Source organism: Carassius gibelio, chromosome A11, assembly GCF_023724105.1.
Source record: "Carassius gibelio isolate Cgi1373 ecotype wild population from Czech Republic chromosome A11, carGib1.2-hapl.c, whole genome shotgun sequence".
In the NCBI taxonomy this organism is placed as follows: Eukaryota; Metazoa; Chordata; class Actinopteri; order Cypriniformes; family Cyprinidae; genus Carassius; species Carassius gibelio.
Window position 1 is genome coordinate 26,385,644 of NC_068381.1, and position 21,560 is coordinate 26,407,203.

Consider the following 21,560-nt stretch of genomic DNA (forward strand, 5'->3'; position numbering starts at 1 on the left):
TAGAGCTACAGAACCCTGATATGTCGAGGTTCTGACTAGCCCTTAGCCCCTTCGATAGCTCAGCTGGTAGAGCGGAGGACTGTAGGTTGGAGTGTTGGCAATCCTTAGGTCGCTGGTTCAACTCCGGCTCGAAGGAGGTGTTTTTTTCATGTTCCCACCAATGTTTTGGCTTGGAGCTGGCTTTCTCACAGCTGTCAGCAGAGCTTGAATTCGCAGTCTACAATTGGAAGGCAAAAGAGCTTTCCCTGACCGGGAATCGAACCCGGGCCGCGGCGGTGAGAGCGCCGAATCCTAACCACTAGACCACCAGGGATGGATGGTGGCCTGGAGGGCTCGTGGGCTGGTGGGCAGGAGGGCTGGAGGGCTCGTGGGCTGGTGGGCTGGTGGGCTGGAGGGCTGGTAGTCTGTTCTCCTGATAACAAGGTGAGAATGAGCAGACATCAATGCTTGCCACCGTCACATCGAAAACCAACAAGTCTGTAACAATCGGGGGTCTTTACTATTGGTGGGCCAGTGGCGCAATGGATAACGCGTCTGACTACGGATCAGAAGATTCTAGGTTCGACTCCTGGCTGGCTCGCTCTGTGCTTGTTTTTCTCCGGCTTATTTTGTTGTTGTGTTTTTTTTCTCCAAAGTCCAAAAGAAAAGGCAACTCTCTAGGCATTCTTCTATTTTTTCCAAAAAAAGGCACATTCTGCACACCCATTCCGATGTCTAGGGGAGACACGGACATGCTTTGGTATTGCCATTCGTCTCACAAAATGCAGGCTGGTGGGCCAGTTGATTCTAGAAAGAACAATTTCATCGCTACTCTGTAACCGCTTTACTACTTTGAAGGGTGCAATGCCATGTGGTTTTGATGTCACAGGCTTGCCATTTTGAAGCCTTATCACTAATTGCCACCTGGACATTGAGAATAATTTGTAATCTGCATTAAACTGAACGAGCGAATAATCAGCAATTTTGCGGATTAAAAATTGGTCTCACTTTCATTATTAACCTCACAACATGTCAGTTTTGTACCTTGACAGACCGACGATAGGCAGTTTTTCCTCTAGATAACGGTTGCCATGTGTGTTTTCAGATGCATGACACAAGTATTTTCACCTGGACAATACCTTAATTACCAGTTCGAGGTATAAATTCAGCAATCACAGGATTCTGGCCAAAAAACTGAACCATGTGCGAGTCAACAAACATGTCCCTTGAATGCATGCAACACTATATATTTCAGTAAACCGTCCCTTCGGATGATTCTTGTATTGCCAAATTATTATCACATTGTTACAGTCACACACCAAAAGCAACAGGCCACTACAAAACCCTGCGCCCACACTGGCCACATTTATGGAAAGTGGCCCACAAGCTTGTGGCCAGTTAAAGCTGGCCAGTTCCCATATGGTCTAGCAGTTAGGATTCCTGGTTTTCTTGTACGCAGCCAGGGGTTGACTCCAGTTTTTCCTCTAGATAAAGGTTGCCGTGTGTGTTTTCAAATGGATGACACGAGTATTTTCACTTGGACAAGAGCTTAATTACCAGTTTGAGGAATCAATTCTGCAATCACAGGAATCTGCCCAAATACACTGAACCCCCGGGTTGAGTGAAAAAACAGATTCCCTGAATGCATACAACACTATATAATTCAGAAAACCGTCCTTTTGGATAATTCTTGTTTTGCCAAATTATTATCACATTGTTACAGTCACAGAACTAAAGCAACAGGCCACTACAAGGTCCTGCGCCCACGCTGACCACATGTATGGAAAGTGCGCCAGAAGCCCATGGCCAGTTTAAAGTGTCCAGATCCCATATGGTCTAGCGGTTAGGATTCCTGGTTTTTTTTTTTTTGACTTTTTGGCCAGCAGTAGAGCTACAGAACCCTGATATGTCGAGGTTCTGACTAGCCCTTAGACCCTTCGATAGCTCAGCTGGTAGAGCGGAGGACTGTAGGTTGGAGTGTTGGCCATCCTTAGGTCGCTGGTTCAACTCCGGCTCGAAGGAGGTGTTTTTTTCATGTTCCCACCAATGTTTTGGCTTGGAGCTGGCTTTCTCACAGCTGTCAGCAGAGCTTGAATTCGCAGTCCACAATTGGAAGGCAAAAGAGCTTTCCCTGACCGGGAATCGAACCCGGGCCGCGGCGGTGAGAGCGCCGAATCCTAACCACTAGACCACCAGGGATGGATGGTGGGCTGGTGGGCTGGAGGGCTGGTGGGCTGGTGGGCAGGAGGGCTGGAGGGCTCCTGGGCTGGTGGGCTGGTGGGCTGGAGGGCTGGTAGTCTGTTCTCTTGATAACAAGGTGAGAATGAGCAGACATCAATGCTTGCCACCGTCACATCGAAAACCAACAAGTCTGTAACAATCGGGGGTCTTTACTAATGGTGGGCCAGTGGTGCAATGGATAACGCGTCTGACTACGGATCAGAAGATTCTAGGTTCGACTCCTGGCTGGCTCGCTCTGTGCTTGTTTTTCTCCGGCTTATTTTGTTGTTGTGTTTTTTTTCTCCAAAGTCCAAAAGAAAAGGCAACTCTCTAGGCATTCTTCTATTTTTTCCAAAAAAAGGCACATTCTGCACACCCATTCCGATGTCTAGGGGAGACACGGACATGCTTTGGTATTGCCATTCATCTCACAAAATGCTGGCTGGTGGGCCAGTTGATTCTAGAATGAACAATTTCATCGCTACTCTGTAACCGCTTTACTACTTTGAAGGGTGCAATGCCATGTGGTTTTGATGTCACAGGCTTGCCATTTTGAAGCCTTATCACTAATTGCCACCTGGACATTGAGAATAATTTGTAATCTGCATTAAACTGAACGAGCGAATAATCAGCATATTAAAAATTGGTCTCACTTTCATTATTAACCTCACAACATGTCAGTTTTGTACCTTGACAGACCGACGATAGGCAGTTTTTCCTCTAGATAACGGTTGCCATGTGTGTTTTCAGATGCATGACACAAGTATTTTCACCTGGACAAGACCTTAATTACCAGTTCGAGGTATAAATTCAGCAATCACAGGATTCTGGCCAAAAAAACTGAACCATGTGTGAGTCAACAAACATGTCCCTTGAATGCATGCAACACTATATATTTCAGTAAACCGTCCCTTCGGATGATTCTTGTATTGCCAAATTATTATCACATTGTTACAGTCACACACCAAAAGCAACAGGCCACTACAAAACCCTGCGCCCACACTGGCCACATTTATGGAAAGTGGCCCACAAGCTTGTGGCCAGTTAAAGCTGGCCAGTTCCCATATGGTCTAGCAGTTAGGATTCCTGGTTTTCTCGTACGCAGCCAGGGGTTGACTCCAGTTTTTCCTCTAGATAAAGGTTGCCGTGTGTGTTTTCAAATGGATGACACGAGTATTTTCACTTGGACAAGAGCTTAATTACCAGTTTGAGGAATCAATTCTGCAATCACAGGAATCTGCCCAAATACACTGAACCCCCGGGTTGAGTGAAAAAACAGATTCCCTGAATGCATACAACACTATATAATTCAGAAAACCGTCATTTTGGATAATTCTTGTTTTGCCAAATTATTATCACATTGTTACAGTCACAGAACTAAAGCAACAGGCCACTACAAGGTCCTGCACCCACGCTGACCACATGTATGGAAAGTGCGCCAGAAGCCCATGGCCAGTTTAAAGTGTCCAAATCCCATATGGTCTAGCGGTTAGGATTCCTGGTTTTCACCCAGGCGGCCCGGCTTCAACTCCCGGTATGGGAATGCATGCTCCTTTTTGCTTCCCTCCTCAAAAATCCAGCAAATCTTCCTGCACCAGAAGTGACTTTTTGGCCAGCAGTAGAGCTACAGAACCCTGATATGTCGAGGTTCTGATCCAGCAAATCTTCCTGCACCAGAAGTGACTTTTTGGCCAGCAGTAGAGCTACAGAACCCTGATATGTCGAGGTTCTGACTAGCCCTTAGCCCCTTCGATAGCTCAGCTGGTAGAGCGGAGGACTGTAGGTTGGAGTGTTGGCCATCCTTAGGTCGCTGGTTCAACTCCGGTTCGAAGGAGGTGTTTTTTTCATGTTCCCACCAATGTTTTGGCTTGGAGATTGCTTTCTCACAGCTGTCAGCAGAGCTTGAATTCGCAGTCCACAATTGGAAGGCAAAAGAGCTTTCCCTGACCGGGAATCGAACCCGGGCCGCGGCGGCGAGAGCGCCGAATCCTAACCACTAGACCACCAGGGAGGGATGGTGGGCTGGAGGGCTCGTGGGCTGGAGGGCTCGTGGGCTGGTGGGCAGGAGGGCTGGAGGGCTCGTGGGCTGGTGGGCTGGTGGGCTGGAGGGCTGGTAGTCTGTTCTCCTGATAACAAGGTGAGAATGAGCAGACATCAATGCTTGCCACCGTCACATCGAAAACCAACAAGTCTGTAACAATCGGGTTTCCTTACCAATGGTGGGCCAGTGGCGCAATGGATAACGCGTCTGACTACGGATCAGAAGATTCTAGGTTCGACTCCTGGCTGGCTCGCTCTGTGCTTGTTTTTCTCCGGCTTATTTTGTTGTTGTGTTTTTTTTCTCCAAAGTCCAAAACAAAAGGCAACTCTCTAGGCATTCTTCTATTTTTTCCAAAAAAAGGCACATTCTGCACACCCATTCCGATGTCTAGGGGAGACACGGACATGCTTTGGTATTGCCATTCGTCTCACAAAATGCAGGCTGGTGGGCCAGTTGATTCTAGAATGAACAATTTCATCGCTACTCTGTAACCGCTTTACTACTTTGAAGGGTGCAATGCCATGTGGTTTTGATGTCACAGGCTTGCCATTTTGAAGCCTTATCACTAATTGCCACCTGGACATGACACAAGTATTTTCACCTGGACAAGACCTTAATTACCAGTTCGAGGTATAAATTCAGCAATCACAGGATTCTGGCCAAAAAACTGAACCTTGTGTGAGTCAACAAACATGTCCCTTGAATGCATGCAACACTATATATTTCAGTAAACCGTCCCTTCGGATGATTCTTGTATTGCCAAATTATTATCACATTGTTACAGTCACACACCAAAAGCAACATGCCACTACAAAACCCTGCGCCCACACTGGCCACATTTATGGAAAGTGGCCCACAAGCTTGTGGCCAGTTAAAGCTGGCCAGTTCCCATATGGTCTAGCAGTTAGGATTCCTGGTTTTCTTGTACGCAGCCAGGGGTTGGCTCCAGTTTTTCCTCTAGATAAAGGTTGCCGTGTGTGTTTTCAAATGGATGACACGAGTATTTTCACTTGGACAAGAGCTTAATTATCAGTTTGAGGAATCAATTCTGCAATCACAGGAATCTGCCCAAATCCACTGAACCCCCGGGTTGAGTGAAAAAACAGATTCCCTGAATGCATACAACACTATATAATTCAGAAAACCGTCCTTTTGGATAATTCTTGTTTTGCCAAATTATTATCACATTGTTACAGTCACAGAACTAAAGCAACAGGCCACTACAAGGTCCTGCGCCCACGCTGACCACATGTATGGAAAGTGCGCCAGAAGCCCATGGCCAGTTTAAAGTGTCCAGATCCCATATGGTCTAGCGGTTAGGATTCCTGGTTTTTTTTTTTTTTGACTTTTTGGCCAGCAGTAGAGCTACAGAACCCTGATATGTCGAGGTTCTGACTAGCCCTTAGACCCTTCGATAGCTCAGCTGGTAGAGCGGAGGACTGTAGGTTGGAGTGTTGGCCATCCTTAGGTCGCTGGTTCAACTCCGGCTCGAAGGAGGTGTTTTTTTCATGTTCCCACCAATGTTTTGGCTTGGAGCTGGCTTTCTCACAGCTGTCAGCAGAGCTTGAATTCGCAGTCCACAATTGGAAGGCAAAAGAGCTTTCCCTGACCGGGAATCGAACCCGGGCCGCGGCGGTGAGAGCGCCGAATCCTAACCACTAGACCACCAGGGATGGATGGTGGGCTGGAGGGCTGGTGGGCTGGTGGGCAGGAGGGCTGGAGGGCTCGTGGGCTGGTGGGCTGGTGGGCTGGAGGGCTGGTAGTCTGTTCTCCTGATAACAAGGTGAGAATGAGCAGACATCAATGCTTGCCACCGTCACATCGAAAACCAACAAGTCTGTAACAATCGGGGGTCTTTACTAATGGTGGGCCAGTGGCGCAATGGATAACGCGTCTGACTACGGATCAGAAGATTCTAGGTTCGACTCCTGGCTGGCTCGCTCTGTGCTTGTTTTTCTCCGGCTTATTTTGTTGTTGTGTTTTTTTTCTCCAAAGTCCAAAAGAAAAGGCAACTCTCTAGGCATTCTTCTATTTTTTCCAAAAAAAGGCACATTCTGCACACCCATTCCGATGTCTAGGGGAGACACGGACATGCTTTGGTATTGCCATTCGTCTCACAAAATGCAGGCTGGTGGGCCAGTTGATTCTAGAAAGAACAATTTCATCGCTACTCTGTAACCGCTTTACTACTTTGAAGGGTGCAATGCCATGTGGTTTTGATGTCACAGGCTTGCCATTTTGAAGCCTTATCACTAATTGCCACCTGGACATTGAGAATAATTTGTAATCTGCATTAAACTGAACGAGCGAATAATCAGCATATTAAAAATTGGTCTCACTTTCATTATTAACCTCACAACATGTCAGTTTTGTACCTTGACAGACCGACGATAGGCAGTTTTTCCTCTAGATAACGGTTGCCATGTGTGTTTTCAGATGCATGACACAAGTATTTTCACCTGGACAAGACCTTAATTACCAGTTCGAGGTATAAATTCAGCAATCACAGGATTCTGGCCAAAAAACTGAACCATGTGTGAGTCAACAAACATGTCCCTTGAATGCATGCAACACTATATATTTCAGTAAACCGTCCCTTCGGATGATTCTTGTATTGCCAAATTATTATCACATTGTTACAGTCACACACCAAAAGCAACAGGCCACTACAAGACCCTGCGCCCACACTGGCCACATTTATGGAAAGTGGCCCACAAGCTTGTGGCCAGTTAAAGCTGGCCAGTTCCCATATGGTCTAGCAGTTAGGATTCCTGGTTTTCTTGTACGCAGCCAGGGGTTGACTCCAGTTTTTCCTCTAGATAAAGGTTGCCGTGTGTGTTTTCAAATGGATGACACGAGTATTTTCACTTGGACAAGAGCTTAATTACCAGTTTGAGGAATCAATTCTGCAATCACAGGAATCTGCCCAAATACACTGAACCCCCGGGTTGAGTGAAAAAACAGATTCCCTGAATGCATACAACACTATATAATTCAGAAAACCGTCCTTTTGGATAATTCTTGTTTTGCCAAATTATTATCACATTGTTACAGTCACAGAACTAAAGCAACAGGCCACTACAAGGTCCTGCGCCCACGCTGACCACATGTATGGAAAGTGCGCCAGAAGCCCATGGCCAGTTTAAAGTGTCCAAATCCCATATGGTCTAGCGGTTAGGATTCCTGGTTTTCACCCAGGCGGCCCGGGTTCAACTCCCGGTATGGGAATGCATGCTCCTTTTTGCTTCCCTCCTCAAAAATCCAGCAAATCTTCCTGCACCAGAAGTGACTTTTTGGCCAGCAGTAGAGCTACAGAACCCTGATATGTCGAGGTTCTGATCCAGCAAATCTTCCTGCACCAGAAGTGACTTTTTGGCCAGCAGTAGAGCTACAGAACCCTGATATGTCGAGGTTCTGACTAGCCCTTAGCCCCTTCGATAGCTCAGCTGGTAGAGCGGAGGACTGTAGGTTGGAGTGTTGGCAATCCTTAGGTCGCTGGTTCAACTCCGGCTCGAAGGAGGTGTTTTTTTCATGTTCCCACCAATGTTTTGGCTTGGAGCTGGCTTTCTCACAGCTGTCAGCAGAGCTTGAATTCGCAGTCTACAATTGGAAGGCAAAAGAGCTTTCCCTGACCGGGAATCGAACCCGGGCCGCGGCGGTGAGAGCGCCGAATCCTAACCACTAGACCACCAGGGATGGATGGTGGCCTGGAGGGCTCGTGGGCTGGTGGGCAGGAGGGCTGGAGGGCTCGTGGGCTGGTGGGCTGGTGGGCTGGAGGGCTGGTAGTCTGTTCTCCTGATAACAAGGTGAGAATGAGCAGACATCAATGCTTGCCACCGTCACATCGAAAACCAACAAGTCTGTAACAATCGGGGGTCTTTACTATTGGTGGGCCAGTGGCGCAATGGATAACGCGTCTGACTACGGATCAGAAGATTCTAGGTTCGACTCCTGGCTGGCTCGCTCTGTGCTTGTTTTTCTCCGGCTTATTTTGTTGTTGTGTTTTTTTTCTCCAAAGTCCAAAAGAAAAGGCAACTCTCTAGGCATTCTTCTATTTTTTCCAAAAAAAGGCACATTCTGCACACCCATTCCGATGTCTAGGGGAGACACGGACATGCTTTGGTATTGCCATTCGTCTCACAAAATGCAGGCTGGTGGGCCAGTTGATTCTAGAAAGAACAATTTCATCGCTACTCTGTAACCGCTTTACTACTTTGAAGGGTGCAATGCCATGTGGTTTTGATGTCACAGGCTTGCCATTTTGAAGCCTTATCACTAATTGCCACCTGGACATTGAGAATAATTTGTAATCTGCATTAAACTGAACGAGCGAATAATCAGCAATTTTGCGGATTAAAAATTGGTCTCACTTTCATTATTAACCTCACAACATGTCAGTTTTGTACCTTGACAGACCGACGATAGGCAGTTTTTCCTCTAGATAACGGTTGCCATGTGTGTTTTCAGATGCATGACACAAGTATTTTCACCTGGACAATACCTTAATTACCAGTTCGAGGTATAAATTCAGCAATCACAGGATTCTGGCCAAAAAACTGAACCATGTGCGAGTCAACAAACATGTCCCTTGAATGCATGCAACACTATATATTTCAGTAAACCGTCCCTTCGGATGATTCTTGTATTGCCAAATTATTATCACATTGTTACAGTCACACACCAAAAGCAACAGGCCACTACAAAACCCTGCGCCCACACTGGCCACATTTATGGAAAGTGGCCCACAAGCTTGTGGCCAGTTAAAGCTGGCCAGTTCCCATATGGTCTAGCAGTTAGGATTCCTGGTTTTCTTGTACGCAGCCAGGGGTTGACTCCAGTTTTTCCTCTAGATAAAGGTTGCCGTGTGTGTTTTCAAATGGATGACACGAGTATTTTCACTTGGACAAGAGCTTAATTACCAGTTTGAGGAATCAATTCTGCAATCACAGGAATCTGCCCAAATACACTGAACCCCCGGGTTGAGTGAAAAAACAGATTCCCTGAATGCATACAACACTATATAATTCAGAAAACCGTCCTTTTGGATAATTCTTGTTTTGCCAAATTATTATCACATTGTTACAGTCACAGAACTAAAGCAACAGGCCACTACTAGGTCCTGCGCCCACGCTGACCACATGTATGGAAAGTGCGCCAGAAGCCCATGGCCAGTTTAAAGTGTCCAGATCCCATATGGTCTAGCGGTTAGGATTCCTGGTTTTTTTTTTTTTTGACTTTTTGGCCAGCAGTAGAGCTACAGAACCCTGATATGTCGAGGTTCTGACTAGCCCTTAGACCCTTCGATAGCTCAGCTGGTAGAGCGGAGGACTGTAGGTTGGAGTGTTGGCCATCCTTAGGTCGCTGGTTCAACTCCGGCTCGAAGGAGGTGTTTTTTTCATGTTCCCACCAATGTTTTGGCTTGGAGCTGGCTTTCTCACAGCTGTCAGCAGAGCTTGAATTCGCAGTCCACAATTGGAAGGCAAAAGAGCTTTCCCTGACCGGGAATCGAACCCGGGCCGCGGCGGTGAGAGCGCCGAATCCTAACCACTAGACCACCAGGGATGGATGGTGGGCTGGAGGGCTGGTGGGCTGGTGGGCAGGAGGGCTGGAGGGCTCCTGGGCTGGTGGGCTGGTGGGCTGGAGGGCTGGTAGTCTGTTCTCCTGATAACAAGGTGAGAATGAGCAGACATCAATGCTTGCCACCGTCACATCGAAAACCAACAAGTCTGTAACAATCGGGGGTCTTTACTAATGGTGGGCCAGTGGCGCAATGGATAACGCGTCTGACTACGGATCAGAAGATTCTAGGTTCGACTCCTGGCTGGCTCGCTCTGTGCTTGTTTTTCTCCGGCTTATTTTGTTGTTGTGTTTTTTTTCTCCAAAGTCCAAAAGAAAAGGCAACTCTCTAGGCATTCTTCTATTTTTTCCAAAAAAAGGCACATTCTGCACACCCATTCCGATGTCTAGGGGAGACACGGACATGCTTTGGTATTGCCATTCATCTCACAAAATGCTGGCTGGTGGGCCAGTTGATTCTAGAATGAACAATTTCATCGCTACTCTGTAACCGCTTTACTACTTTGAAGGGTGCAATGCCATGTGGTTTTGATGTCACAGGCTTGCCATTTTGAAGCCTTATCACTAATTGCCACCTGGACATTGAGAATAATTTGTAATCTGCATTAAACTGAACGAGCGAATAATCAGCATATTAAAAATTGGTCTCACTTTCATTATTAACCTCACAACATGTCAGTTTTGTACCTTGACAGACCGACGATAGGCAGTTTTTCCTCTAGATAACGGTTGCCATGTGTGTTTTCAGATGCATGACACAAGTATTTTCACCTGGACAAGACCTTAATTACCAGTTCGAGGTATAAATTCAGCAATCACAGGATTCTGGCCAAAAAAACTGAACCATGTGTGAGTCAACAAACATGTCCCTTGAATGCATGCAACACTATATATTTCAGTAAACCGTCCCTTCGGATGATTCTTGTATTGCCAAATTATTATCACATTGTTACAGTCACACACCAAAAGCAACAGGCCACTACAAAACCCTGCGCCCACACTGGCCACATTTATGGAAAGTGGCCCACAAGCTTGTGGCCAGTTAAAGCTGGCCAGTTCCCATATGGTCTAGCAGTTAGGATTCCTGGTTTTCTCGTACGCAGCCAGGGGTTGACTCCAGTTTTTCCTCTAGATAAAGGTTGCCGTGTGTGTTTTCAAATGGATGACACGAGTATTTTCACTTGGACAAGAGCTTAATTACCAGTTTGAGGAATCAATTCTGCAATCACAGGAATCTGCCCAAATACACTGAACCCCCGGGTTGAGTGAAAAAACAGATTCCCTGAATGCATACAACACTATATAATTCAGAAAACCGTCATTTTGGATAATTCTTGTTTTGCCAAATTATTATCACATTGTTACAGTCACAGAACTAAAGCAACAGGCCACTACAAGGTCCTGCACCCACGCTGACCACATGTATGGAAAGTGCGCCAGAAGCCCATGGCCAGTTTAAAGTGTCCAAATCCCATATGGTCTAGCGGTTAGGATTCCTGGTTTTCACCCAGGCGGCCCGGCTTCAACTCCCGGTATGGGAATGCATGCTCCTTTTTGCTTCCCTCCTCAAAAATCCAGCAAATCTTCCTGCACCAGAAGTGACTTTTTGGCCAGCAGTAGAGCTACAGAACCCTGATATGTCGAGGTTCTGATCCAGCAAATCTTCCTGCACCAGAAGTGACTTTTTGGCCAGCAGTAGAGCTACAGAACCCTGATATGTCGAGGTTCTGACTAGCCCTTAGCCCCTTCGATAGCTCAGCTGGTAGAGCGGAGGACTGTAGGTTGGAGTGTTGGCCATCCTTAGGTCGCTGGTTCAACTCCGGCTCGAAGGAGGTGTTTTTTTCATGTTCCCACCAATGTTTTGGCTTGGAGATTGCTTTCTCACAGCTGTCAGCAGAGCTTGAATTCGCAGTCCACAATTGGAAGGCAAAAGAGCTTTCCCTGACCGGGAATCGAACCCGGGCCGCGGCGGCGAGAGCGCCGAATCCTAACCACTAGACCACCAGGGAGGGATGGTGGGCTGGAGGGCTCGTGGGCTGGAGGGCTCGTGGGCTGGTGGGCAGGAGGGCTGGAGGGCTCGTGGGCTGGTGGGCTGGTGGGCTGGAGGGCTGGTAGTCTGTTCTCCTGATAACAAGGTGAGAATGAGCAGACATCAATGCTTGCCACCGTCACATCGAAAACCAACAAGTCTGTAACAATCGGGTTTCCTTACCAATGGTGGGCCAGTGGCGCAATGGATAACGCGTCTGACTACGGATCAGAAGATTCTAGATCCTTCGATAGCTCAGCTGGTAGAGCGGAGGACTGTAGGTTGGAGTGTTGGCCATCCTTAGGTCGCTGGTTCAACTCCGGCTCGAAGGAGGTGTTTTTTTCATGTTCCCACCAATGTTTTGGCTTGGAGCTGGCTTTCTCACAGCTGTCAGCAGAGCTTGAATTCGCAGTCCACAATTGGAAGGCAAAAGAGCTTTCCCTGACCGGGAATCGAACCCGGGCCGCGGCGGTGAGAGCGCCGAATCCTAACCACTAGACCACCAGGGATGGATGGTGGGCTGGAGGGCTCGTGGGCTGGTGGGCAGGAGAGCTGGAGGGCTCGTGGGCTGGTGGGCTGGTGGGCTGGTGGGCTGGAGGGCTGGTAGTCTGTTCTCCTGATAACAAGGTGAGAATGAGCAGACATCAATGCTTGCCACCGTCACATCGAAAACCAACAAGTCTGTAACAATCGGGGGTCTTTACTAATGGTGGGCCAGTGGCGCAATGGATAACGCGTCTGACTACGGATCAGAAGATTCTAGGTTCGACTCCTGGCTGGCTTGCTCTGTGCTTGTTTTTCTCCGGCTTATTTTGTTGTTGTGTTTTTTTTCTCCAAAGTCCAAAAGAAAAGGCAACTCTCTAGGCATTCTTCTATTTTTTCCAAAAAAAGGCACATTCTGCACACCCATTCCGATGTCTAGGGGAGACACGGACATGCTTTGGTATTGCCATTCATCTCACAAAATGCTGGCTGGTGGGCCAGTTGATTCTAGAATGAACAATTTCATCGCTACTCTGTAACCGCTTTACTACTTTGAAGGGTGCAATGCCATGTGGTTTTGATGTCACAGGCTTGCCATTTTGAAGCCTTATCACTAATTGCCGCCTGGACATTGAGAATAATTTGTAATCTGCATTAAACTGAACGAGCGAATAATCAGCATATTAAAAATTGGTCTCACTTTCATTATTAACCTCACAACATGTCAGTTTTGTACCTTGACAGACCGACGATAGGCAGTTTTTCCTCTAGATAACGGTTGCCATGTGTGTTTTCAGATGCATGACACAAGTATTTTCACCTGGACAAGACCTTAATTACCAGTTCGAGGTATAAATTCAGCAATCACAGGATTCTGGCCAAAAAACTGAACCATGTGTGAGTCAACAAACATGTCCCTTGAATGCATGCAACACTATATATTTCAGTAAACCGTCCCTTCGGATGATTCTTGTATTGCCAAATTATTATCACATTGTTACAGTCACACACCAAAAGCAACAGGCCACTACAAAACCCTGCGCCCACACTGGCCACATTTATGGAAAGTGGCCCACAAGCTTGTGGCCAGTTAAAGCTGGCCAGTTCCCATATGGTCTAGCAGTTAGGATTCCTGGTTTTCTCGTACGCAGCCAGGGGTTGACTCCAGTTTTTCCTCTAGATAAAGGTTGCCGTGTGTGTTTTCAAATGGATGACACGAGTATTTTCACTTGGACAAGAGCTTAATTACCAGTTTGAGGAATCAATTCTGCAATCACAGAAATCTGCCCAAATACACTGAACCCCCGGGTTGAGTGAAAAAACAGATTCCCTGAATGCATACAACACTATATAATTCAGAAAACCGTCCTTTTGGATAATTCTTGTTTTGCCAAATTATCATCACATTGTTACAGTCACAGAACTAAAGCAACAGGCCACTACAAGGTCCTGCGCCCACGCTGACCACATGTATGGAAAGTGCGCCAGAAGCCCATGGCCAGTTTAAAGTGTCCAAATCCCATATGGTCTAGCGGTTAGGATTCCTGGTTTTCACCCAGGCGGCCCGGGTTCAACTCCCAGTATGGGAATGCATGCTCCTTTTTGCTTCCCTCCTCAAAAATCCAGCAAATCTTCCTGCACCAGAAGTGACTTTTTGGCCAGCAGTAGAGCTACAGAACCCTGATATGTCGAGGTTCTGACTAGCCCTTAGCCCCTTCGATAGCTCAGCTGGTAGAGCGGAGGACTGTAGGTTGGAGTGTTGGCCATCCTTAGGTCGCTGGTTCAACTCCGGCTCGAATGAGGTGTTTTTTTCATGTTCCCACCAATGTTTTGGCTTGGAGCTGGCTTTCTCACAGCTGTCAGCAGAGCTTGAATTCGCAGTCCACAATTGGAAGGCAAAAGAGCTTTCCCTGACCGGGAATCGAACCCTGGCCGCGGCGGTGAGACCGCCGAATCCTAACCACTAGACCACCAGGGAGGGATGGTGGGCTGCTGGGCTGGTGGGCTGGAGGGCTGGAGGGCTGGTAGTCTGTTCTTCTGATAACAAGGTGAGAATGAGCAGACATCAATGCTTGCCACCGTCACATCGAAAACCAACAAGTCTGTAACAATCGGGGGTCTTTACTTTTGGTGGGCCAGTGGCGCAATGGATAACGCGTCTGACTACGGATCAGAAGATTCTAGGTTCGACTCCTGGCTGGCTCGCTCTGTGCTTGTTTTTCTCCGGCTTATTTTGTTGTTGTGTTTTTTTTCTCCAAAGTCCAAAACAAAAGGCAACTCTCTAGGCATTCTTCTATTTTTTCCAAAAAAAGGCACATTCTGCACACCCATTCCGATGTCTAGGGGAGACACGGACATGCTTTGGTATTGCCATTCGTCTCACAAAATGCAGGCTGGTGGGCCAGTTGATTCTAGAATGAACAATTTCATTGCTACTCTGTAACCGCTTTACTACTTTGAAGGGTGCAATGCCATGTGGTTTTGATGTCACAGGCTTGCCATTTTGAAGCCTTATCACTAATTGCCACCTGGACATTGAGAATAATTTGTAATCTGCATTAAACTGAACGAGCGAATAATCAGCATATTAAAAATTGGTCTCACTTTCATTATTAACCTCACAACATGTCAGTTTTGTACCTTGACAGACCGACGATAGGCAGTTTTTCCTCTAGATAACGGTTGCCATGTGTGTTTTCAGATGCATGACACAAGTATTTTCACCTGGACAAGACCTTAATTACCAGTTCGAGGTATAAATTCAGCAATCACAGGATTCTGGCCAAAAAACTGAACCTTGTGTGAGTCAACAAACATGTCCCTTGAATGCATGCAACACTATATATTTCAGTAAACCGTCCCTTCGGATGATTCTTGTATTGCCAAATTATTATCACATTGTTACAGTCACACACCAAAAGCAACAGGCCACTACAAAACCCTGCGCCCACACTGGCCACATTTATGGAAAGTGGCCCACAAGCTTGTGGCCAGTTAAAGCTGGCCAGTTCCCATATGGTCTAGCAGTTAGGATTCCTGGTTTTCTCGTACGCAGCCAGGGGTTGACTCCAGTTTTTCCTCTAGATAAAGGTTGCCGTGTGTGTTTTCAAATGGATGACACGAGTATTTTCACTTGGACAAGAGCTTAATTACCAGTTTGAGGAATCAATTCTGCAATCACAGGAATCTGCCCAAATACACTGAACCCCCGGGTTGAGTGAAAAAACAGATTCCCTGAATGCATACAACACTATATAATTCAGAAAACCGTCCTTTTGGATAATTCTTGTTTTGCCAAATTATTATCACTTTGTTACAGTCACAGAACTAAAGCAACAGGCCACTACAAGGTCCTGCGCCCACGCTGACCACATGTATGGAAAGTGCGCCAGAAGCCCATGGCCAGTTTAAAGTGTCCAGATCCCATATGGTCTAGCGGTTAGGATTCCTGGTTTTCACCCAGGCGGCCCGGGTTCAACTCCCGGTATGGGAATGCATGCTCCTTTTTGCTTCCCTCCTCAAAAATCCAGCAAATCTTCCTGCACCAGAAGTGACTTTTTGGCCAGCAGTAGAGCTACAGAACCCTGATATGTCGAGGTTCTGACTAGCCCTTAGCCCCTTCGATAGCTCAGCTGGTAGAGCGGAGGACTGTAGGTTGGAGTGTTGGCCATCCTTAGGTCGCTGGTTCAACTCCGGCTCGAAGGAGGTGTTTTTTTCATGTTCCCACCAATGTTTTGGCTTGGAGCTGGCTTTCTCACAGCTGTCAGCAGAGCTTGAATTCGCAGTCCACAATTGGAAGGCAAAAGAGCTTTCCCTGACTGGGAATCGAACCCGGGCCGCGGCGGTGAGAGCGCCGAATCCTAACCACTAGACCACCAGGGAGGGATGGTGGGCTGGAAGGCTCGTGGGCTGCTGGGCTGGTGGGCTGGAGGGCTGGAGGGCTGGTAGTCTGTTCTCCTGATAACAAGGTGAGAATGAGCAGACATCAATGCTTGCCACCGTCACATCGAAAACCAACAAGTCTGTAACAATCAGGGGTCTTTACTTTTGGTGGGCCAGTGGCGCAATGGATAACGCGTCTGACTACGGATCAGAAGATTCTAGGTTCTACTCCTGGCTGGCTCGCTCTGTGCTTGTTTTTCTCCGGCTTATTTTGTTGTTGTGTTTTTTTTCTCCAAAGTCCAAAAGAAAAGGCAACTCTCTAGGCATTCTTCTATTTTTTCCAAAAAAAGGCACATTCTGCACACCCATTCCGATGTCTAGGGGAGACACGGACATGCTTTGGTATTGCCATTCGTCTCACAAAATGCAGGCTGGTGGGCCAGTTGATTCTAGAAAGAACAATTTCATCGCTACTCTGTAACCGCTTTACTACTTTGAAGGGTGCAATGCCATGTGGTTTTGATGTCACAGGCTTGCCATTTTGAAGCCTTATCACTAATTGCCACCTGGACATTGAGAATAATTTGTAATCTGCATTAAACTGAACGAGCGAATAATCAGCAATTTTGCGGATTAAAAATTGGTCTCACTTTCATTATTAACCTCACAACATGTCAGTTTTGTACCTTGACAGACCGACGATAGGCAGTTTTTCCTCTAGATAACGGTTGCCATGTGTGTTTTCAGATGCATGACACAAGTATTTTCACCTGGACAAGACCTTAATTACCAGTTCGAGGTATAAATTCAGCAATCACAGGATTCTGGCCAAAAAACTGAACCATGTGTGAGTCAACAAACATGTCCCTTGAATGCATGCAACACTATATATTTCAGTAAACCGTCCCTTCGGATGATTCTTGTATTGCCAAATTATTATCACATTGTTACAGTCACACACCAAAAGCAACAGGCCACTACAAAACCCTGCGCCCACACTGGCCACATTTATGGAAAGTGGCCCACAAGCTTGTGGCCAGTTAAAGCTGGCCAGTTCCCATATGGTCTAGCAGTTAGGATTCCTGGTTTTCTTGTACGCAGCCAGGGGTTGACTCCAGTTTTTCCTCTAGATAAAGGTTGCCGTGTGTGTTTTCAAATGGATGACACGAGTATTTTCACTTGGACAAGAGCTTAATTACCAGTTTGAGGAATCAATTCTGCAATCACAGGAATCTGCCCAAATACACTGAACCCCCGGGTTGAGTGAAAAAACAGATTCCCTGAATGCATACAACACTATATAATTCAGAAAACCGTCCTTTTGGATAATTCTTGTTTTGCCAAATTATTATCACATTGTTACAGTCCCAGAACTAAAGCAACAGGCCACTACAAGGTCCTGCGCCCACGCTGACCACATGTATGGAAAGTGCGCCAGAAGCCCATGGCCAGTTTAAAGTGTCCAAAGCCCATACGGTCTAGCGGTTAGGATTCCTGGTGTTCACCCAGGCGGCCCGGGTTCAACTCCCGGTATGGGAATGCATGCTCCTTTTTGCTTCCCTCCTCAAAAATCCAGCAAATCTTCCTGCACCAGAAGTGACTTTTTGGCCAGCAGTAGAGCTACAGAACCCTGATAGGTCGAGGTTCTGACTAGCCCTTTGCCCCTTCGATAGCTCAGCTGGTAGAGCGGAGGACTGTAGGTTGGAGTGTTGGCCATCCTTAGGTCGCTGGTTCAACTCCGGCTCGAAGGAGGTGTTTTTTTCATGTTCCCACCAATGTTTTGGCTTGGAGCTGGCTTTCTCACAGCTGTCAGCAGAGCTTGAATTCGCAGTCCACAATTGGAAGGCAAAAGAGCTTTCCCTGACCGGGAATCGAACCCGGGCCGCGGCGGTGAGAGCGCCGAATCCTAACCACTAGACCACCAGGGAGGGATGGTGGGCTGGAGGGCTCGTGGGCTGCTGGGCTGGTGGGCTGGAGGGCTGGAGGGCTGGTAGTCTGTTCTCCTGATAACAAGGTGAGAATGAGCAGACATCAATGCTTGCCACCGTCACATCGAAAACCAACAAGTCTGTAACAATCGGGGGCCTTTACTTTTGTTGGGCCAGTGGCGCAATGGATAACGCATCTGACTACGGATCAGAAGATTCTAGGTTCGACTCCTGGCTGGCTCGCTCTGTGCTTGTTTTTCTCCGGCTTATTTTGTTGTTGTGTTTTTTTTCTCCAAAGTCCAAAAGAAAAGGCAACTCTCTAGGCATTCTTCTATTTTTTCCAAAAAAAGGCACATTCTGCACACCCATTCCGATGTCTAGGGGAGACACGGACATGCTTTGGTATTGCCATTCGTCTCACAAAATGCAGGCTGGTGGGCCAGTTGATTCTAGAATGAACAATTTCATCGCTACTCTGTAACCGCTTTACTACTTTGAAGGGTGCAATGCCATGTGGTTTTGATGTCACAGGCTTGCCATTTTGAAGCCTTATCACTAATTGCCACCTGGACATTGAGAATAATTTGTAATCTGCATTAAACTGAACGAGCGAATAATCAGCATATTAAAAATTGGTCTCACTTTCATTATTAACCTCACAACATGTCAGTTTTGTACCTTGACAGACCGACGATAGGCAGTTTTTCCTCTAGATAACGGTTGCCATGTGTGTTTTCAGATGCATGACACAAGTATTTTCACCTGGACAAGACCTTAATTACCAGTTCGAGGTATAAATTCAGCAATCACAGGATTCTGGCCAAAAAACTGAACCATGTGTGAGTCAACAAACATGTCCCTTGAATGCATGCAACACTATATATTTCAGTAAACCGTCCCTTCGGATGATTCTTGTATTGCCAAATTATTATCACATTGTTACAGTCACACACCAAAAGCAACAGGCCACTACAAAACCCTGCGCCCACACTGGCCACATTTATGGAAAGTGGCCCACAAGCTTGTGGCCAGTTAAAGCTGGCCAGTTCCCATATGGTCTAGCAGTTAGGATTCCTGGTTTTCTCGTACGCAGCCAGGGGTTGACTCCAGTTTTTCCTCTAGATAAAGGTTGCCGTGTGTGTTTTCAAATGGATGACAGGAGTATTTTCACTTGGACAAGAGCTTAATTACCAGTTTGAGGAATCAATTCTGCAATCACAGGAATCTGCCCAAATACACTGAACCCCCGGGTTGAGTGAAAAAACAGATTCCCTGAATGCATACAACACTATATAATTCAGAAAACCGTCCTTTTGGATAATTCTTGTTTTGCCAAATTATTATCACATTGTTACAGTCACAGAACTAAAGCAACAGGCCACTACAAGGTCCTGCGCCCACGCTGACCACATGTATGGAAAGTGCGCCAGAAGCCCATGGCCAGTTTAAAGTGTCCAAATCCCATATGGTCTAGCGGTTAGGATTCCTGGTTTTCACCCAGGCGGCCCGGGTTCAACTCCCGGTATGGGAATGCATGCTCCTTTTTGCTTCCCTCCTCAAAAATCCCGCAAATCTTCCTGCACCAGAAGTGACTTTTTGGCCAGCAGTAGAGCTACAGAACCCTGATATGTCGAGGTTCTGATCCAGCAAATCTTCCTGCACCAGAAGTGACTTTTTGGCCAGCAGTAGAGCTACAGAACCCTGATATGTCGAGGTTCTGACTAGCCCTTAGCCCCTTCGATAGCTCAGCTGGTAGAGCGGAGGACTGTAGGTTGGAGTGTTGGCCATCCTTAGGTCGCTGGTTCAACTCCGGCTCGAAGGAGGTGTTTTTTTCATGTTCCCACCAATGTTTTGGCTTGGAGCTGGCTTTCTCACAGCTGTCAGCAGAGCTTGAATTCGCAGTCCACAATTGGAAGGCAAAAGAGCTTTCCCTGACCGGGAATCGAACCCGGGCCGCGGCGGTGAGAGCGCTGAATCCTAACCACTAGACCACCAGGGATGGATGGTGGGCTGGAGGGCTCGTGGGCTGGTGGGCAGGAGGGCTGGAGTGCTCGTGGGCTTGTGGGCTGGTGGGCTGGTGGGCTGGAGGGCTGGTAGTCTGTTCTCCTGATAACAAGGTGAGAATGAGCAGACATCAATTCTTGCCACCGTCACATCGAAAACCAACAAGTCTGTAACAATCGGGGGTCTTTACTAATGGTGGGCCAGTGGCGCAATGGATAACGCGTCTGACTACGGATCAGAAGATTCTAGGTTTGACTCCTGGCTGGCTCGCTCTGTGCTTGTTTTTCTATGGCTTATTTTGTTGTTGTGTTTTTTTTCTCCAAAGTCCAAAAGAAAAGGCAACTCTCTAGGCATTCTTCTATTTTTTCCAAAAAAAGGCACATTCTGCACACCCATTCCGATGTCTAGGGGAGACACGGACATGCTTTGGTATTGCCATTCGTCTCACAAAATGCAGGCTGGTGGGCCAGTTGATTCTAGAAAGAACAATTTCATCGCTACTCTGTAACCGCTTTACTACTTTGAAGGGTGCAATGCCATGTGGTTTTGATGTCACAGGCTTGCCATTTTGAAGCCTTATCACTAATTGCCACCTGGACATTGAGAATAATTTGTAATCTGCATTAAACTGAACGAGCGAATAATCAGCATATTAAAAATTGGTCTCACTTTCATTATTAAACTCACAACATGTCAGTTTTGTACCTTGACAGACCGACGATAGGCTGTTTTTCCTCTAGATAACGGTTGCCATGTGTGTTTTCAGATGCATGACACAAGTATTTTCACCTGGACAAGACCTTAATTACCAGTTCGAGGTATAAATTCAGCAATCACAGGATTCTGGCCAAAAAACTGAACCTTGTGTGAGTCAACAAACATGTCCCTTGAATGCATGCAACACTATATATTTCAGTAAACCGTCCCTTCGGATGATTCTTGTATTGCCAAATTATTATCACATTGTTACAGTCACACACCAAAAGCAACAGGCCACTACAAAACCCTGCGCCCACACTGGCCACATTTATGGAAAGTGGCCCACAAGCTTGTGGCCAGTTAAAGCTGGCCAGTTCCCATATGGTCTAGCAGTTAGGATTCCTGGTTTTCTTGTACGCAGCCAGGGGTTGACTCCAGTTTTTCCTCTAGATAAAGGTTGCCATGTGTGTTTTCAAATGGATGACACGAGTATTTTCACTTGGACAAGAGCTTAATTACCAGTTTGAGGAATCAATTCTGCAATCACAGGAATCTGCCCAAATACACTGAACCCCCGGGTTGAGTGAAAAAACAGATTCCCTGAATGCATACAACACTATATAATTCAGAAAACCGTCCTTTTGGATAATTCTTGTTTTGCCAAATTATTATCACATTGTTACAGTCACAGAACTAAAGCAACAGGCCACTACAAGGT

General features: G+C 46.8%; 16 non-coding genes across 16 annotated transcripts; 9 read left to right on the forward strand and 7 right to left on the reverse strand.

Annotated features, from left to right (window-relative positions):
• Positions 1–241: 241 nt before the first annotated feature.
• trnae-cuc (transfer RNA glutamic acid (anticodon CUC)) lies at positions 242–313 on the reverse strand. Its single transcript has one exon. It is a non-coding gene; the product is annotated as a tRNA-Glu (tRNA).
• Positions 314–507: 194 nt separating this feature from the next.
• Positions 508–580, forward strand: trnar-acg (transfer RNA arginine (anticodon ACG)). The gene has a single exon. It is a non-coding gene; the product is annotated as a tRNA-Arg (tRNA).
• A 1,526-nt stretch (positions 581–2,106) lies between these two features.
• trnae-cuc (transfer RNA glutamic acid (anticodon CUC)) lies at positions 2,107–2,178 on the reverse strand. The gene has a single exon. It is a non-coding gene; the product is annotated as a tRNA-Glu (tRNA).
• Positions 2,179–4,420: 2,242 nt separating this feature from the next.
• On the forward strand, positions 4,421–4,493 carry trnar-acg (transfer RNA arginine (anticodon ACG)). Its single transcript has one exon. It is a non-coding gene; the product is annotated as a tRNA-Arg (tRNA).
• A 1,348-nt stretch (positions 4,494–5,841) lies between these two features.
• On the reverse strand, positions 5,842–5,913 carry trnae-cuc (transfer RNA glutamic acid (anticodon CUC)). Its single transcript has one exon. It is a non-coding gene; the product is annotated as a tRNA-Glu (tRNA).
• A 194-nt stretch (positions 5,914–6,107) lies between these two features.
• On the forward strand, positions 6,108–6,180 carry trnar-acg (transfer RNA arginine (anticodon ACG)). The gene has a single exon. It is a non-coding gene; the product is annotated as a tRNA-Arg (tRNA).
• A 1,216-nt stretch (positions 6,181–7,396) lies between these two features.
• On the forward strand, positions 7,397–7,468 carry trnae-uuc (transfer RNA glutamic acid (anticodon UUC)). Its single transcript has one exon. It is a non-coding gene; the product is annotated as a tRNA-Glu (tRNA).
• Positions 7,469–7,864: 396 nt separating this feature from the next.
• trnae-cuc (transfer RNA glutamic acid (anticodon CUC)) lies at positions 7,865–7,936 on the reverse strand. The gene has a single exon. It is a non-coding gene; the product is annotated as a tRNA-Glu (tRNA).
• Positions 7,937–8,130: 194 nt separating this feature from the next.
• Positions 8,131–8,203, forward strand: trnar-acg (transfer RNA arginine (anticodon ACG)). Its single transcript has one exon. It is a non-coding gene; the product is annotated as a tRNA-Arg (tRNA).
• Positions 8,204–9,730: 1,527 nt separating this feature from the next.
• On the reverse strand, positions 9,731–9,802 carry trnae-cuc (transfer RNA glutamic acid (anticodon CUC)). The gene has a single exon. It is a non-coding gene; the product is annotated as a tRNA-Glu (tRNA).
• A 194-nt stretch (positions 9,803–9,996) lies between these two features.
• On the forward strand, positions 9,997–10,069 carry trnar-acg (transfer RNA arginine (anticodon ACG)). Its single transcript has one exon. It is a non-coding gene; the product is annotated as a tRNA-Arg (tRNA).
• A 2,214-nt stretch (positions 10,070–12,283) lies between these two features.
• Positions 12,284–12,355, reverse strand: trnae-cuc (transfer RNA glutamic acid (anticodon CUC)). Its single transcript has one exon. It is a non-coding gene; the product is annotated as a tRNA-Glu (tRNA).
• A 2,106-nt stretch (positions 12,356–14,461) lies between these two features.
• Positions 14,462–14,534, forward strand: trnar-acg (transfer RNA arginine (anticodon ACG)). Its single transcript has one exon. It is a non-coding gene; the product is annotated as a tRNA-Arg (tRNA).
• Positions 14,535–15,750: 1,216 nt separating this feature from the next.
• trnae-uuc (transfer RNA glutamic acid (anticodon UUC)) lies at positions 15,751–15,822 on the forward strand. Its single transcript has one exon. It is a non-coding gene; the product is annotated as a tRNA-Glu (tRNA).
• Positions 15,823–18,067: 2,245 nt separating this feature from the next.
• trnae-cuc (transfer RNA glutamic acid (anticodon CUC)) lies at positions 18,068–18,139 on the reverse strand. The gene has a single exon. It is a non-coding gene; the product is annotated as a tRNA-Glu (tRNA).
• Positions 18,140–19,598: 1,459 nt separating this feature from the next.
• trnae-uuc (transfer RNA glutamic acid (anticodon UUC)) lies at positions 19,599–19,670 on the forward strand. Its single transcript has one exon. It is a non-coding gene; the product is annotated as a tRNA-Glu (tRNA).
• The last annotated feature ends 1,890 nt before the right edge of the window (positions 19,671–21,560 follow it).